The sequence below is a fragment of the Solanum dulcamara genome, chromosome 11 (assembly GCF_947179165.1).
Source record: "Solanum dulcamara chromosome 11, daSolDulc1.2, whole genome shotgun sequence".
NCBI classification, from domain to species: domain Eukaryota; kingdom Viridiplantae; phylum Streptophyta; class Magnoliopsida; order Solanales; family Solanaceae; genus Solanum; species Solanum dulcamara.
The window spans coordinates 3,736,599-3,754,073 of NC_077247.1; the positions used below are offsets into that span (position 1 = coordinate 3,736,599).

Consider the following 17,475-nt stretch of genomic DNA (forward strand, 5'->3'; position numbering starts at 1 on the left):
AAAGGGCACCTTTTTGGCTGACTTTCTTGACTCATTTTGGGCCATAAACTGTCATGCAGGTGATGCACCTACTTGGCCATTTAACTTGGGCCTTTATGGACTTCAATTTATTGGGTCTTGGCTGCCAATTCTCCTATTTTTCTTTAGTTGTCTTTGGGCAAGAATTTTTTAAGTAGATGGTGAGCATACTTGGGCCCTATAAGATGGTCAAATAAGTCTTAGTAGGTGATACACCTACTTGGGTTTTAAGGCTAGTCAAAAGTCTAAGTAGGTGATGCACCTACTTGTCACCGCATAGCTTAGTTAAGTCACGAAAGCAGCTCAATTATTTCATTCCATTTTCTAAATCTTAATATCTTTTACTTTAACTTAACACTTCACTTTAAACGTTAAGTTCGAATACCACCTTACTACCTCGAGTTTAAATACTTCCATCTAGGTTAACCTGGAGTATACATGCTGAAATGTGCAAGGAATTACAACACCTTCCAATATATTTTAACCCAACATTACTCATATAAGAAATATGGTTCTTGACCTATATGGTTAAGGCTATGTCACATGTCATATAAATAGAACTAGAATATGGAAAATATAGGGTGTTAAAGGACCATCAATGGTTTTGCAAGTGTCTTCCACATTCAAGGTGTAGGCTCTCAGTGTGACATGGTCCCTCCTTGGACACTGTGCATCTCAGCTTGGTAAAATAACTAAGTTGAGGTGGCTACTATAGAGGAAAATGAAAAATTAGGGTATGAAAAGAAAAAAGTGGCGCAAAAAGGAAAATAATAGGTGTGAAAGGTGTTCATATAAGAAAAAGAGAAAAAGAAAAGAAAAAAGAAGAGAAAGTTGTGTTAGAAATAAATTGCCACACCTGATAGTTCTTTCAAATAGAATAACGAAAAAGGAAAGAGGAATGAAGTAAACGTTGGTTTGATAGGTGGAGTGAAGTTAACTGTCGAGGAGGGAAAATAGTGACTATGTCCAAATATGTCATACCTATCCCTGAGCCAATGTTACAAGTCGAGTAAATTCCTTTAGTGTCACGATCCGAATTCTCAGGTCTTGATGGTGCCTACTACGATCCACCGGTAGGCAAGCTAACCCATATCTCAGAACTACGAGTAATGTGATGTCAGGGTAGAGGAACAACAATTCTATCTAACACAGTCAAGAAATAATAGTAGCATACATGAACAGGCGGAAGCAACTAAATATATACATACAAAAAAATCACTCCCAGAACCTAGAAGTCGCATGTACAGAGCTACTAGTAAAAAGAGTAAAAGTTCCAAAAGTGGACCCCGGAAACATAGTTGTCTCAAAAGCAAAAGACAGGCAAAATGTATATATAGAGGGAGACATGTAAATCCAAGACACAATATGCTCTCCCTTGCCTCAAATCACGACCGCGGTTGGCTCGAATCAATGCCGGTAGCTAGTACTCAGACCTGCATTACGAAAACAGATGCAGAGTGTAGTATTAGTACAACAACAGGTACCCAGTAGGTATCATAGCCCGACTGAGCAAGATAAGAAAAAGTAAACTGAAGTGCGAGTAAAGGATCGCAAATAAAGCTATGGCAAAAAGTAAATGTAGGTATGTACATGAGCGTACTTAACAAACAAAGATGCAGAATCTAACTAAATTCGTCGGGCTCCCATAAACCTAATGGGTATGCTCGTTTACAAGTATAAGGTAACCTCCTGGATGGACTCTCATAAGCTAGACCACGGGCTTGAACTGGTATTTGTAACTAAAGGATCGAACCGAATTAGAATCACCGACCAATCGAGCGTCATAGGGGTACCCCTAAATTGAGTGCAATTAATATATCACTACAGCCTGAAACATATACAATCAAAATTGTTGCGAAGAATCCCTGAATAAAGAACTAAGCGATATCGGACCATTACAAGAATAGGGCAATATGGATGTATGGTCACAAGTTGTGTTACTGCCTAGATAAAGCTCAAACTATCAAACTCAAGTCTGATATATCAGTCTACAGGGAGCTAACCATATGAAACAACATCGGTGAAGTTCTAAGGCCCAACGACACCAAAATTGCGCAAGTCTAAGGTAATCACTAGTCTAAGCCTAGACTAAGGCCCAACATACTTCCAAACATATAACCACAGGAAAAGCATACAACACAAGTCGTGGATGAATGACAACAGTAGGAATCATGCTTAAATAGTCCAACAATTTCATAAAATAGAGCCTAAGACATGAATTCTAGGAATTTAGTATACTCAACACCCTAACCCCTCCAACTCATAAAATTCAAGATACAATTGCCTAAATATGCTCAGTCTCATGAGGGGAAAACTGTAGCCTACATGTAGGCCGATCGCACGTGCTCCACCTCACAAAATTGGATTATTTCCCTTTTGAGCGGCCTCTAAATGCTGACACGCTATCAATAATAGAATATCAACATTAATACAAATGTTATGACACTAAAATTATTAGATTTAGAGATGGGCCAATTTTAGGTTCCACAACAAGAAATGTGTGACCCACGTCTGAAATTCTGGATTTGACCCCAAAAACTAGTCCAAGACAGCACCCCTAACTCAAAAATTAAATTGATAAATGTACGGGGTTGGAGAACAATATGAAACGAGCATGCAATGAAAAACCCCATATTCAAACTAAAAAAGCAACTATGAAAGCTTCTACAAGCAGGAATTTCTCAAAAATGAAACCCACATGACCCAAACCAAGCATGCTACGATGTTCCTTGCGGAAAAACACAATAGTTAGCCTCAAGAATCACTAAAAATGGGGCAAGTATAATGAAGTTACAAACCTCCAAAAGTTCATGAAAAACTCCAATCCGAAAATAAGAAGGGCAGTAGCTAAAATGGAAATTAACCTATCATGAAGCTCCTAAACAAGTACTCGATCCCAGTAATGGATTCCCCACGAAATTTCCTTGAGTTTAGACCATTGGATCACCAAATTTGATTAAGAAACACAAGAGAAATCGAAGTGTGAAGATGGGAGTTATGGTTGAGTTTGTCATTGGTCTTTTATTAAAATACCAAGGTTTTCGCCTTCGCCACCGCGAAGGTTTGACCCCGCGATCGCGATTACTAGAATGTGGTCAACGGAGGTCACTCTTCTTTGTGATTGCGAGAGGGGACCACGCGATCGCGATGGGTAAGGGACCAGACCCTCGTGATCACGGACAAAGGCCTCGCGAACGCGAAGGCCATCGTGGCCTGCACCAGCATCAACTGTAATACCTGATTCTCACCAAGTTCAAATACTCCGACGGGGTGATCAAAATTCGTTCAAAATTCCATGCGTGCAAATGAGATATGCTACCCAACCAAATTTGATGTTCCTAACTCAACAACACAGTCAAAATTCCCACACGGGGTCATTTTAATAAAAAGTAGGTCCTATACCCAATTATCATTTTGAGTCTATTTCCACAACGGGCCTCAAGATTCGACTAGAGAAGCCTCAGGAAGAAAATGAAGAGTCGTTCTAGACTAAGCTCAACATTTCGAATCTAATCGCACTGTCAGAATTTTCATCCGAATGTGTTTTCCAAGAATATTACCCAAAATCAACTATAGACCAAATTTTAAAGGCAAAAGTGCATAATTGTCCTAAACTCGTACCAATTACCTCGATACTAATGCCGACCATGCTATTAGCCTAATTTGGTCATTTCAGAGTTGATGGAACTGTCAGAATTCCATTCTAAGGTCATTTTCCTGATATTATGACCGAAGTCAACTTTTCAAGTTATAAAAGCTCCAAATCATGGAAACGGGACTAAAACCTAAACGAACGACCAAGCGACCAAACAGTTAGTGCCAGCAAGTAATAAATGACTTAGGGCTGCTACAGAAATGCTCTAAATGACTTAATGATTGCTTAAATTCAGAAATGACCTTGAGGGCTATTACAATATCCACTACTAAAAAAACTTTCGTCTGCAAAAGTAAGAGTGAAGAAGTACCAGATGGCTCAAACACGCTAAGGAACTGTGCCCGCATTAATGCTCAGTCTCCCAAGTAGCCTCCTCGACTAGACGATGCCTCTAATGGACCTTAACCACATGAATGGCTCTGGAACATAATTTCCTGATAACTTTGGCCAAAATAGCAATTGTCTCCTCAATATAGCTCAAACGATCATCCAGGTCAACCATGTCATACTGAAGCACATAGGACTCATCTGGAACATACCGGCTTAGCATCGAAACAAGAAAAATTGGAGGAATAGCTGTAAAGGCCAGAGGCAAAGCTAACTCATAAGCAACCTTGCCAACTATCCTCAATATCTTGAAATAGCCAATATACCTAGGGCTAAGCTTCCCCGCCTTCCAAACCTTATCACGCCCTTCATGGGAAATACACGGAGGAATACTTTGTCACCAACGACAAACCTCAATAGTGGACGCCTATGCTTTGCATAGCTCCGGTGTCTACTTTAAGCAGTCTTGAGTCTATCCTATATCACCCTCACATGATCTAAGGCCTCTTACATCAAGTTTGTACCGTGCGGCCTGGGCTCCATAGACTCAAACCAACCAGTTGAGGAGTGACAACGCCTACTATATAAGGCCTCAAATAGGGCCATCTGAACACTAGAGTGGTAGCTATTATTTTATGCAAACTCCACCAAGGGCAAAAACTAATCCTATTGACCCCCAAAATCCATAATACAAGCCCGTAACATGTCCTTGAGAACCTGTATAATGCATTCCAACTGACCATCAGTCTACGGGTGGAAAGCTGTCTTCTCCTAAAAACTCCTCCAAAAGCTAGATGTGAATTGTGAGCCTCGATATTAGATGATAGAAATAGGCACACCATTAAGGCGGACCACCTCCCGAATGTAGTTATGGGCTAACCCCTCAACACTGTAGGAAGTATGAACGGGAAGGACGTGTCTCTGAAACTCGCCACTAGGTATCAAATGCTCGTCCTTAACCTGCTGACTACTCAAATAATGTAACACATAATCCACAATACCTCTCCTTATACCGCTCTACCAGTAGTGTTGCCGTAAGTCATAATACATCTTAGCAGTGCCTAGATGGATAGAATATTTAGAATCATGGGCCTCGCTAAGGATCATCTGAATCAAACCCCAACTCTCAGAACACAGAGACAACCAACAAAGCTCAAAATCCTATCTAAATCTAAGGTAGCCAAACCGGTGCCACCTTTCAAAACCCGATCTCGTAGTTCAACTAACTCCTCATCCTCAAACTGATGGCTGTAAATCTATTCAATAGAGATGAATGAGCTCCCATATAAGCTAACACACACTGAGAATCAGAGATGTCAAGTCGAATTATTTGGTTAGCTAAGGACTAGATGTCTAAAGCTAATGGTTGCTCCACAATAGAAAGGATGGCTAAACTACCCATACTCACTGCCTTCCAACTCAAGGCATCCACTACTATATTTGCTTTGCCTAGATGGTAGAAAATAGAGAGGTCATAGTCATTAGAAGCTCAATCTAGTGGCGCTGCCTCGAATTAAGATCTCTTTGGCTCATAATGTACTGAAGGTAGCCGGATCTCAAATAAATTGAGGACCTGGGGCTACCATAAATTGGGGATTCACTATTTATTATGACTCATTCGGCATTTATTTGGATTGTGTACAGATGCAGCAGGTCCATTATGAGCTAGAAACACCACGGCACCCTAATCCTCAACTTATGGTAGCCGGATCTCAAATAAATCTTAGAAACACCACGGCACCCTGAAGCTAGTCGAATATTCATCGATCCGAGGCATGGGGTAATGGTTCTTAACCATCACCTTGTTCAACTACCTATAATTGATACGCATCCATATAGTACTGTCCTTCTTCTTAATGAACAGGACTAGAGTACCCCAAGGTGATACACTAACCCTTATCCAAGAATATATGGAGCCAGGATCAAGTAAAGCATATGTAGGATAATGGCATAATAAAACCCTACCTGTGATCACACCATCCAAGGCCTCAGCCTCTACTCTAGCTAGAGCTACATAGAAGTGGGCCTAAGCTCTTCTATCCTGCGCATCGACTCTGGCTTCTATCAAAGATTTAAGCCCTCATCCTCGTCCCTTTCCAATTGCACCAGGCGCGACAAATGAATATCTGATAGTATTCTTCGTAATTGATCCATCCTTATATTCAGTCTTCATATTAAACCTGTAAAGAGAGCCAAAAATAAAAAAAATATGAAAACTACCTATCCAGTGAACTGAACTGAACTGAAGGATAAAATAAAAGCAGTCTTTGAGATATAATCCAGTGAACTAAAGGATAGAATCAAAGTAATTAAGAATAGTAATTTTTAACAGTATGTATTACTCAAGTGTATTAATGTCCTTACAAAATACAATGATCTTGACGAGAATAAAAAAAGGAGAAATCAGTTTAGCAACTTTTGAACTAAACCAGAAGCATGTACAACAATATAGTAATAAAAGAAATCATACCTGTAAGAATGGGTAACGACGAATATATTACTTCATCTCGTCAGTTCTTTTTCATTTCTTTTGTGAAGTATTTTCTAAGTCGTCTACAACATCATCATCCATTTGTTTCACAATCTCATAGAAATCACGAGGTTGAGTCTGTGTCACTACATGCCAACCTTTGTTGGCATTATCATTAGCATAAAACAGTTGAGATGCTTGGTTTGCCAAAACAAAAGGCTCATTCGTTTTCAAAAATCTACTCGGATTCACAGTCACGAAGTCATACTCATCTCTTTTAACTTGTTTTATTTTATCATACACATCAAATCAGTTACACCGGAACAAAATCACTCTTCTATCCGGGACAAATTGCAATTCAATCACATCTATTAAAACTCCATAGTAATCTAGGTTCTCACTATCTTTATCACTCTCGTCAACTACAACAACACCACAATTTTGAATCCTTAACATTTGATCATGATCTTGTACATGAAACCTATATCTATTAACAATGTAACCAGTAGAACGTGTTGAATATTTGGTAGGACCACGTGAAAGTGAGAGAAGATCTTCAATGAGCTGACTATTGTCTTCTTTATGCAATTGTGCGACCTAAAACCAAGATAACATTTAATACTTTCGAATAAGTAGAAAAAAATTAAAATGTCAAATCTGATGTTTATGTATTACTCACCCTATCTTTAAACCATTCAATAAATTCTCAGTCCCATTCAACATCTGACAAGTGCTTGGCAGTATCTATATGAGTTTGTGCGAACTCTCTACAAAATTGAGGTAAACCGTAAATGACATATTGAAACGATATCACATTAAAGGAAAATTATAAAAATAAGATGATAGAAAAAAACTCTCCATACTCAAGATATGGTATGACCATCACAATTCTTCAGGATGTATATAGGTTCTTGTTCCAATTCATTTGCTTCAAGTTCACATAGATCTTTAGCATCTAGAGTTTTTCCAGGATGAAAAAATATGGATAAACCTCCATTTGAATCCTTTAAACCCACATCATAATTTTGTTCAGGCCGATCGAATTTTGTATCAATTGTATGCAAATACCTTGAACATAAGGTCATACATTCATTTGCAATGTAGCCCTCTACAATGGAACCTTCTACACATGCCCTATTACCAATGAGAGATTTCAAAAAATATAACCATTGCTCAATAAGGACATCTATCGATAATGAATAGGTCCAGTAATCTTAGCTTCACCAGCTAAATGAATAGGCAAATGCACCATGACATCAAAAAATGAAGGAGGGAAAATGTAACATCTCGAAATTTTTTATGCCAGTGACTTTTAGTTGTATATATGAGTTACAATCAATTCCTAAGTATTTTAAGAGTATTATATGTGTTTTAGGGTCATAAGGGATCTCTAACACCAAGCCGATTCCAAAGAATTTTTATCGGCTAAGTTTTCGAATGAGTTTGTATAAAAGTCAACTTCAAACGACCATATCTCCTAGAATATAATGAATTGGGTGGCCCATTACCTATCAAATTAAAGGTATTTGAGTCTTCTTTCCAACGTCACCAAGATTGCATTTTTTCGAGTACGGAGTCAAACGCTATGCTTGGTTGACCAGAGAGGTCCGCGACAAGTCCGAGTCACGGACCTGCAGCGAACTTCGACAATTTTTCCAGATTTCATTTTTTGTCGACCAGAAAGGTGTGCAACACGTCCGCATTGCGGAGCTGTCGTGGACTTGTCCATTTTTCCATATTTTGTAGGGATATTTTGGAAAAATTACTTAATATTTATATATAAGAACTTGGACGTGTTTTGGGTCATTTCTTTTCAGTCTTTCACCTCCCCAAAACCCTAAACTTCATCCTCCTCTCTCTCAAATCACCCCCTCCAATTTTTCTCTCAAACTCAAAGGATTCAAGCCTCCTCATAGAAGATCAAGAATCAAACTTTCTTAAAAGCTTCAATCTAAGGTATGTAGGTTTTCATTCAAGGGTTCTTCCACCCATGGAGCCCAAATGTTTTCTCAACTTAGTATATCAATTTTAAATGATGAAATCTTATGAAATTTTACATGATGGTTCCAAATGCATAGATTATGGTATATTTTAAGTTTATTTACTCCTATTAATATATATATATATATATATATATATATATATATATATATATATATATATATATATATATTGACTCTTAATTTCAAGTGATGAATTTTTATGGATTTTCATACTACGATTCCAAAATAGATTCTTGAATATTTAAAGTTTATTTACTTATATGACTTATGTTCATTCTTATTTACATAAAATGGATGGATTATCAATGTTCTTATATAAAAGTTTGAAAGGTAGTTTAAAGTGCATATGGTGGGTTGTTTCTAAAATGTTTGATTAGATGCATTCATATCACTCTCATGCATACAAGTATCCTTTAAATGTATTTGAAAGTCTTTTTGAAATGAACCCACCTAGTTTTCTATAATAAAGTAAAGTTGAAATGAAGTTTGACTCCAATGAATGTTATGAAGTAAATGCTTATGAAGGGAAGTTTTTATGAAATGATTGATTGATAAAAGGGCTTCTTATCCAAAGTAAGGTTTCAATGTGAAAGGACAATTCTCACATTGAATCAAATGAAATGTTTAACGTTATTATATGACATATTTGACCTCCCTATAGGCTGTCAATGCTTTTGAACATTTTTCCAAAATAGAAGGTCTGATTAGCATGGTACTCGAAATGCCATCATTGATTATAGACCTAATTTTCTTATAAATCAAGGTTCATTAGTAGAACGGTAAATAGGGCATGGTAGTCATGATGATATTATAAACCAAAAGTTTTAATGAGCTATTTCACCGATGATGATTTGATGTCTAAAGTTATACAATGTTTATGTTATTATGATATATAAATGTTATTCCGTGGGATTTGACCTAGCACCGAATGTAGCATGTAGATGGAGATTTTACCTAAGGGGTCCTTAAGTAAAGTCTCATGTTGCATTAACTATGTGCCACTATAGGAGCCCTTGTCGGCTAGGCCTTTGTAGCCACCAAATATTAAATAATTGAATGTAACCTGAATGGAGTTCTACCTGGCAATTAGTCTCCTCGTGCCAATGTAGGGGCTTATGTTGGATTTCATGTAATAGCTTACATGGTCTTAAATGTCGGTTATGGTCACTTTTCCACAAAATGAATATTTTTGGGTTTCATATGATAATGTCTAATTCATGCATTCACTTATGCATATTGCTTACTCATGTCTTTTTATGTTCTTTATTTCATAGCATACTCACATACTTAGTACATTCAAATTACTAACGCATACTTTTGCCTACATGATATCATCATGTAGGAACCGACGTTGCTCCCCGACATCCTCCACGTGGCTAGCTTGAATTAGTTTGAAGATTTCTTGTGGTGAGTTCCCATGGTTCGGTAACAACATCCTTTTTATTCTAAGCTTATGTTATGTAGAACATAAGACTTTTATTGAGGCATTTATTGACGCTTATTTTGAGGGTGAGCTAGGGACATGTTTAAGCCCCTGCCAAGTCTTTTATGTAGAAGGTATGGTTGGATATAGAAAAAGATGTTATGTTGCATTTGACTCTTATTAAATGTGAAGCCCCTTAGTCCCTACATCCCTTTTGTTTTTCGCTTGATTTGTTTATTATTATCAATGAAATGCTTAATGAATGCTAAGAGGCTTAGGTGAGGTACCTCCGGATGTCTCATTCACCGTGTTACGTCAAGGCCCTAGGCTTGGTTCATGACAAACTTGGTATCAGAGCTCGAGATTTTGAAATGGTCCTTGGAGTCCAACATACCGCGTCGAGTAGAATCTTGTTCATTGGTGTGAAGAGCGCCACATTTATGAATAGGAGTCTACGACGCGTTTTAGGAAAAGCATCACTTATTTCATGATCTCATCGTGCAATAGAGTTGAACCCTATAAGGATTCTTTCTGACTCGTGCCCTACGTGTTTCAAAATATGTCTCACCAAGAAGAAAGCAACCAAAAGATGGGTCGAGATGGTAGCCGTTCCATTCCTGATGACCCATCCTCAAATGTTGATATCTCTAATGCGGAGATTTGTTATGCCCTCATGTGGTTGGTTCGTGCTGTGACCACTCAATTGAATCAACACAAAGTAACTCCGATGAACACGAATTTTAAGAAAAGGAAATGGGTGAAAAAAAGGAGTAATATTGGAGATAATGACTTTAACCATCAGAAGATGTCAAAAGAGGAGACGTCTGGCCCTTGTTCTAGAAAAGGTAATTGCAAGGAAAAGTCCTTCCTCTCATGTGGTAAGTGCGGTAAAAACCATCTAGAGGAGTGCTTGTACGACACAGGGAGTTGTTATAGTTAGGAAAAAGTGGACATAAGGAGAAGGACTGTTCAGTGGAATCTAGAAAAGGGAGGCAATGTAAGAATGCTCGAGGTGAAGGTAGAGCTTCTCAATCCAAGCCCGTTGGTAGTTTTAGTACATCTACTATTTTCAAGTGTTCCAAGTGTGGGAAAAACCATAGATGAGAGTGCTTAGTGGGGTTGGATGCTTGCTATATGTGTGGAAAGTCGGGTCATTATGCAAGGGAGTGTAGGAGTGGTACTAGACCTCAGGCTCTGGCCCAGACTATAGGTCATTCGAATCAAAGTGCTAGTACATCGAATGGCGGTTAGCGCCAAGAAAGATCGTACGCCTTTCAGATTCATCAGGAGTTAGAGGATTCTCCCGATGTTGGGACTAGTAAGTTAAAGGTTTTTGATTTTGAAGTGTATTTCAATTCCAGAATATAGTTTCAATGGGAGCCTTTTCTCCATTGTACCATCAAATGACTTCTTGTCATTCCTCCATCTGTGACCAAAAGAAAGGTAACCTCAATGATCTATAAAACACTGTTTCTTACAATTAGACAACCGAATTAAGAAAGTGTCTTTATTGCAAGATGGACAAGCCAATCTTCATTTTGTACTCCATATAGATAAATTTATGTATGCTCAAAAGTCATTGATAGTCCATAACAAAGAAGCATGCAACTTAAAATTTTGTCTAATTGATACATCAAAAGTCTCAATACCAACTTTCCACAACTCCTTCAATTCCTCCATTAGAGGTTGAAGATATGTATCAATCATATCTCTAGGACCATTTGATTCAGGAATAAGTATTGACAATTTTTGTTTGTTTCATACACAAACATCGTGGTAAATTATAAGGAATAAGAACCACAGTCCAAATACTATATGAGGTTTTTGAATTGCGAAATGGCTGAAATCCATCACTAAAAGTCCAAGTCAAACATTACGAGGCTTGACTGCAAATGAAGGATGAAGTTCATCGAATAACTTCCATGCCATTGAATCAACTAGGTGCCTCATTATACCATCATTAGTTCGTTCATCCTTATGTCATGTCATTAAAGAAGATGTCTTTGTAGACATAAACAACCTCTGAAGCCTAGGCTTTAAGGGAAAATTGTGCAAAGTCTTTGATGCTATCTTTTTACCCTTTTTATTCTTTGTCTCCCCGTTATGTGTTTCTATTTTCCATCTAGATGCACCACAAATTTTGCAAGAATAAAGTAAGTTGTCCTCCTTCCAATATAACATGCAATCATTAGTACAAGCATCAATTTTGCTGTAAGAAAGCCCAAGATTTCTAATAATCTTCTTTGCCTCATAATATGAATTTGGCAAATTGGCCCCATCAGGCAACAACTCCTCTATTAACATTTTCAATAGCATGGTAAATGACTCATTACTCCAACGACCCATACTTTTGATGTGAAGCAATTTAATCAAAGATGAAAGCTTTGAAGCCTTTGAGTTTTGGTATAGCGGCTGCTCAAAATCCTTCAATAGGCTGTAAAACTTTTACGCTTCATCATTTTGTTTCTCCTCGAGTAAATCATCATTACCAGTGTGGGTAGCTCCTTCATAAACATTAAGATATAAATCTCTCAATATTTCTTGTACTTCATCTTCACTCTCACAATCTTCTACTTCATCATTGTCGCATCCTATTTTCGAACTAGTCGAAATAATTCACAACATAAAATGGTCATGTCTCTGATTTTGAAAATTATTTAGAGTCGCCATCTAATTATAAGGAAAATATTAGGAAACCTATTTTGAAAATTGTAAATATAAACTCTATTTTGATTTGCGAAACCAGTGAGATTCTAGGTAAGGATTTTAGTTACTCGAGGGGAAGGTGTTAAGCATCCCTCAGAGCCTATCCAAAGATAGTCCTTAAATTTAGTTTTAGAAAAATGATTACGGATATTTTATTCATTTATTTGCTTTAGAAAATGATGATAAGAAAATATTCATTAATTTGAGAAAGAAAGAGGAAAAATACAAGACATGCCATATATACATCTATAATATGAATGGAGCAAATTTAATAGTAATATATTCATCATACGATAAAAATAAATAATAATGAAATATACTTGAAGTGTATGGAGATTTTATGTATTGAAATATAGTTGTATGTTTAAAATTATATGAATAAATAATCTTAAATTTTTGGTAACTAATATGAATGTCGAGTATTAGAACTGGTTACCTTATTTGTAGACACAATATAAAAGAAAATAAATAAATAAGTAAATAAGGTAATGGAAAAGTGCAGATATATGGATATGTGATATATAATAAATATAATTTGAGTGAAACTTCAAATAAAATTAGTGATGCCCAAAAATTATTAAGTTTTTTAAAATATTAAACTACCCCAAATATATACAAATGAAATATTTAAAAGTTGACAGGAAATAAATATCCAAATTCTTATCTTTTTTGGTCAACGCCAGCTTATTAATCGGAAGACAAAAATATATTTAAAATTTTGTCGTTTTTCTACTCGGGTCAACTTCCATCATTTTCGAAGGGCCTAACTACCCCTACCCCTCCTATGTTCATTTGTTATTATAATCCTAAAGCGATCTAAAAAAAATAAAAACTAACATCCTAAACCGTGCCTATCGTCCAACTTAATATTCAAGAGGCATTGAATTTACTAATTGGATAGGTTCTAGACTAAAAGGAAATGTAGGTTTCTTAATTAGACACATCATCAAACAAAATAAATAAGACGACTTTTACCACGTAAAATCTCAAACATGCCTCTCAATTAATTAATCAACATGCTTGAAAACACATACAAGTTGTGAAGGCCAAAATGAATATTAAGTGTGTGCAAATAATGAAATGTAAGAGAGTAATGCAAAAACTAGATTAGTCGTAATAAGAGAAAGGCATTCTTGACAAATTGAATTATTAACTAAAGACCTTAATAAAATCCTATGAACATGGTTTCTAGTTAATAACATGTTGAAATTTATTGCGAGTAATATTGGCATAATCCATCATTAATCTATTAAAATTCTATAGGTATAATCTCTAATAAAACAATAAAGAATAAAAACTTATTAAAAATCTATAAGCATGGTTTGTATTGAGATAAACACTTATTAAAATCCTATAGGCATGATTTCTATGAAATTTAACATGCTGAAAAATTATCATTAAAACCTTTGGACATGATTTCTAGATTGAGATAACATCACATTGTATGCGACATGATTTTAACCGGCATTATCAATTTTAATCTACGAGCATGATTTCTAACATAAAACAACATTCTTAAATATAATTTTATATCTAAATGACATGCTAGAATTATTATTAAAACCTATGAACATGGATTCTAGGTAATGTAACATGTTAAAAATATTTATGAAAATCTTATAGGCATGATTTCTATATGATAACATGCTAAAAATTAAGGAATATTATGAATATGGCATTTTATTCACATGATATACCAAAGTATTAGTTTAAGCCTACATACACGATTTCTATACCCCAAATGAAACATATTAAGATAATAAAAAATTTTATCATGCTGAAAATATTACATGACACTTAGCATGCTGAAATGCGTCAATCCTATAGACATGATATCTAATTTTCAAACACGTTATAGTAGTTTTCTTAGACTATTTCATGTCTAAAAATTCTAAATCACATGGAAATGACTTCAAACTAATAGGCATCTCTTTCTATTTCACTTAGTGCCTTCTGTATTTGGATATATTATTCTTTTAACTCATGATTCATGTTATATATTCAGACAAATACAGTACTTGAAGCATTTGGCAATGTCAAAACAATTAGAAATAATAATTCAAGGTGAGATATACTACTCTACGATCAAGGTGAGATATACTACTCTACGATTATTTCCAATAAGAGCCCGTTTGGATGGGCTTTAAGTTGGTCAAACCAACTTATAAGCCTTGTTTTAGCTTTTGGACGTGTTTGACTAATGCTAACTTTAAGCCATAAAGTTTTTAAAGTCATTCAAAAATGAAAAGTTAGGATTTCTAACTTTTTTTTTCTAAGTGCTTAAAGCCATTTTGTTTGACCATGGAAATTATTTTTATATCCCTTATATTTTAACTAAATTCCCAAACTATTCTTTTTTTCTTTTAACCCTAAAATTCAAACACTCATTTTCAACATAAGCACTTTTATCCAAACACTCAACTGCTTATTTATAAAAATAACTTTCAACACTTCAAAGTTCTAAAAGCACTTCATACATAAAAGTTACTTTTTTTAAGCCCATCCAAACGGCTCTAAGAGAATAGACTCATATTGCTTCAACACTCAAGCTGAATCTTGTTCCTTTTAAAATCTACTTAAGAATTTATCTTATTGAAAAGTCTCAAGGTTTCCAAGTTTCACATCCCAATGGAACTATCACTATTTCTATCTTCTATGTGCAGCATCACAGGAGGTAATTTGTATCAGTTAGATTGCTTTTCACAGATTTCATAATTCGTGTTAATTTGATAGTCAAAATATGATTGATTCTTTAGATTTAGATGCCATGATACAGAACATATATGAAGAACTTGAGAGGGCAGCCAAGTTTTTTGAAGAGAAATCTGAATGGTGTTACTAGTGAGAAGAAAGTCCTCCATGGAGAAGTTCTCACGTTGAAAGAACTGGAGACAACACCTTTTGCAGAGGAAAGTGAAGCAATTGCCATAGAAGCGAAAGAGGTGGAGTCGTGTTTTAAACTACTTATTCAGTTATTGATCTCTAATGTTTCCATTTTTTCTTACCCCCTATTTCTAAACGTTTTGATATTTATGTATACAGGCATCAAGAGGGAAAAGAAAAGAATTAAGAAGCTTGTCAATTTTGGAATCTAGCACACTACAAACTTAAATATATTGTTAAAAAATGACCAGCTAGTCTAATAGATGACGAGTAACTCTAAAAAAAACAAATAACAAACCGAATTTAGTGAAGAAAATAAGAATCAACTCGCAGAAGAGGAGGCATGCCTGAGATTAGAGTAGACCAAAAACGGAGATTGAGTTTGACAAGAATGGAAGAATATATGGTGCTACGATTAGAATGTATTTTATTGAAAGACCTTGAGTTTTCCATGTTTAAAACCCAAATGAAACTATCACTGTTTCTACCTTTTATAGGCAGCACTTGAGGAGGTAATTTGCATCATTTCGATTGCTTTTTTCATCTTTCAATCGTTCGAGTTAATTTGATTGTTAAATTATAATCGTTTCTTTAGACACACACACAATACATTATGATATGATCCCTTTATATTTGATAACTATTCAGTAGTGCAATTGCAATTCCTAATTTATTTTAGTTCGAGAGAAATTTGTTCCGAATTAGTGGCGCGTGACTATGCACGTGTATCAGTTGAAAAACTGCAACCACTTTTCCCTCTTGCTCTGTTCTTCTTAAAATCTGAACAATATCTCCCTTGTAATTTAGACTAGATTTCTCAAGTTGAATACAACTCTCTTTATCTTTCTCTCAGAACACTATTCTAGTTCATTGATTTGCAAGTTCTTATGTTCAAGAACAGCAAGTCAGAGAAGAAAAGAGTAACTCAAACTTGAGAAGAGTTATAACTCACAGAAAACAAACAGCCAATCAAATTTAGATAAGAAAAAAAATCAACTCAAACAAGAAGAGTAACTAGAACAAGAAGAGTTATAAGTCACACAAACTTGAGTATATATACTTTTTAAAAAATGACCAGCTAGTCTGAGAAAAAAAGAGTAACTCAAACAAGAAGAGTTATAACTCACACAAAACAAACAGCCAAATAAATTTAGAGAAGAAAAAAAATCAACTCGCGAAAGTGGAGGCATACCTGAGATTTAAATAAGATAGAGAATAGAGACTGAGTTGAGATTGTTGCTAGCAGGCCTGTGCGTGCCTTCTCTGTTTGAGAAAACACAGATGAAACACTGAGAGTTAGGTTGAGATCGCTTCTAGGCAGACCTGTGCTTTCTCTGTTTTGAGTAGACATATATGAAACTATAAGAGCTACGAGCTACGAGCTACGTACACTGAGATCGATGCTTGGCAGATGGCTGCTAGGGTTATATGACTTTGCGACAAATTTGAGAAACAAAACGTTTTTTGTTTGGGATTTTTTAGAATTTTTTTTTTGGCGCTAAGTTTTGGTGAAAAAAGATTTTTTAAAATAAGTTGCCGCTCTTTCTCTCCCTCAACACCTCTAAATTATAATTTGGGACCAATTACTAATTTCTTTAGAGACTAGATTTAGTACCTTCATAATAAGACACATAATTAAGGACTGGAATATTATCTCATCCCAATACATGTACTTTTAGAGACAGAATTATTAACTCGTTCCTAAGTGTTGGTCTTAAATAAAAGCTTTTCCTGTAGTGTTTTATGATTATTATTGGGTCTCCTCAATTATGATTTAATTCAATGTTACTAGCCTAGTTATGCATAATTCACATCATATTGCATGATTTCAAGTTGAATTTCAATGGCCCATTCAATGTTCAAGTATGATTTATGAGATATAATCATGATTTTCAAGTTATATTCTATGAAAGCTTATTGAATGTTTTTAAAGATGCTTTATGAAAAGAAGTTTGTGAAAGATGATTTTATGATGTTTCAAGCAAATTAA

General features: G+C 35.5%; 1 long non-coding RNA gene across 1 annotated transcript; it reads right to left on the reverse strand.

Moving 5' to 3' along the window:
• Positions 1-1,244: 1,244 nt before the first annotated feature.
• On the reverse strand, positions 1,245-16,884 carry LOC129874480 (uncharacterized). Its single transcript, XR_008762905.1, has 5 exons — positions 16,678-16,884; positions 7,150-7,237; positions 6,471-7,067; positions 5,966-6,180; positions 1,245-1,451 (listed from the first exon to the last, which is right to left on the reverse strand). It is a non-coding gene; the product is annotated as an uncharacterized LOC129874480 (long non-coding RNA).
• Positions 16,885-17,475: the final 591 nt, after the last annotated feature.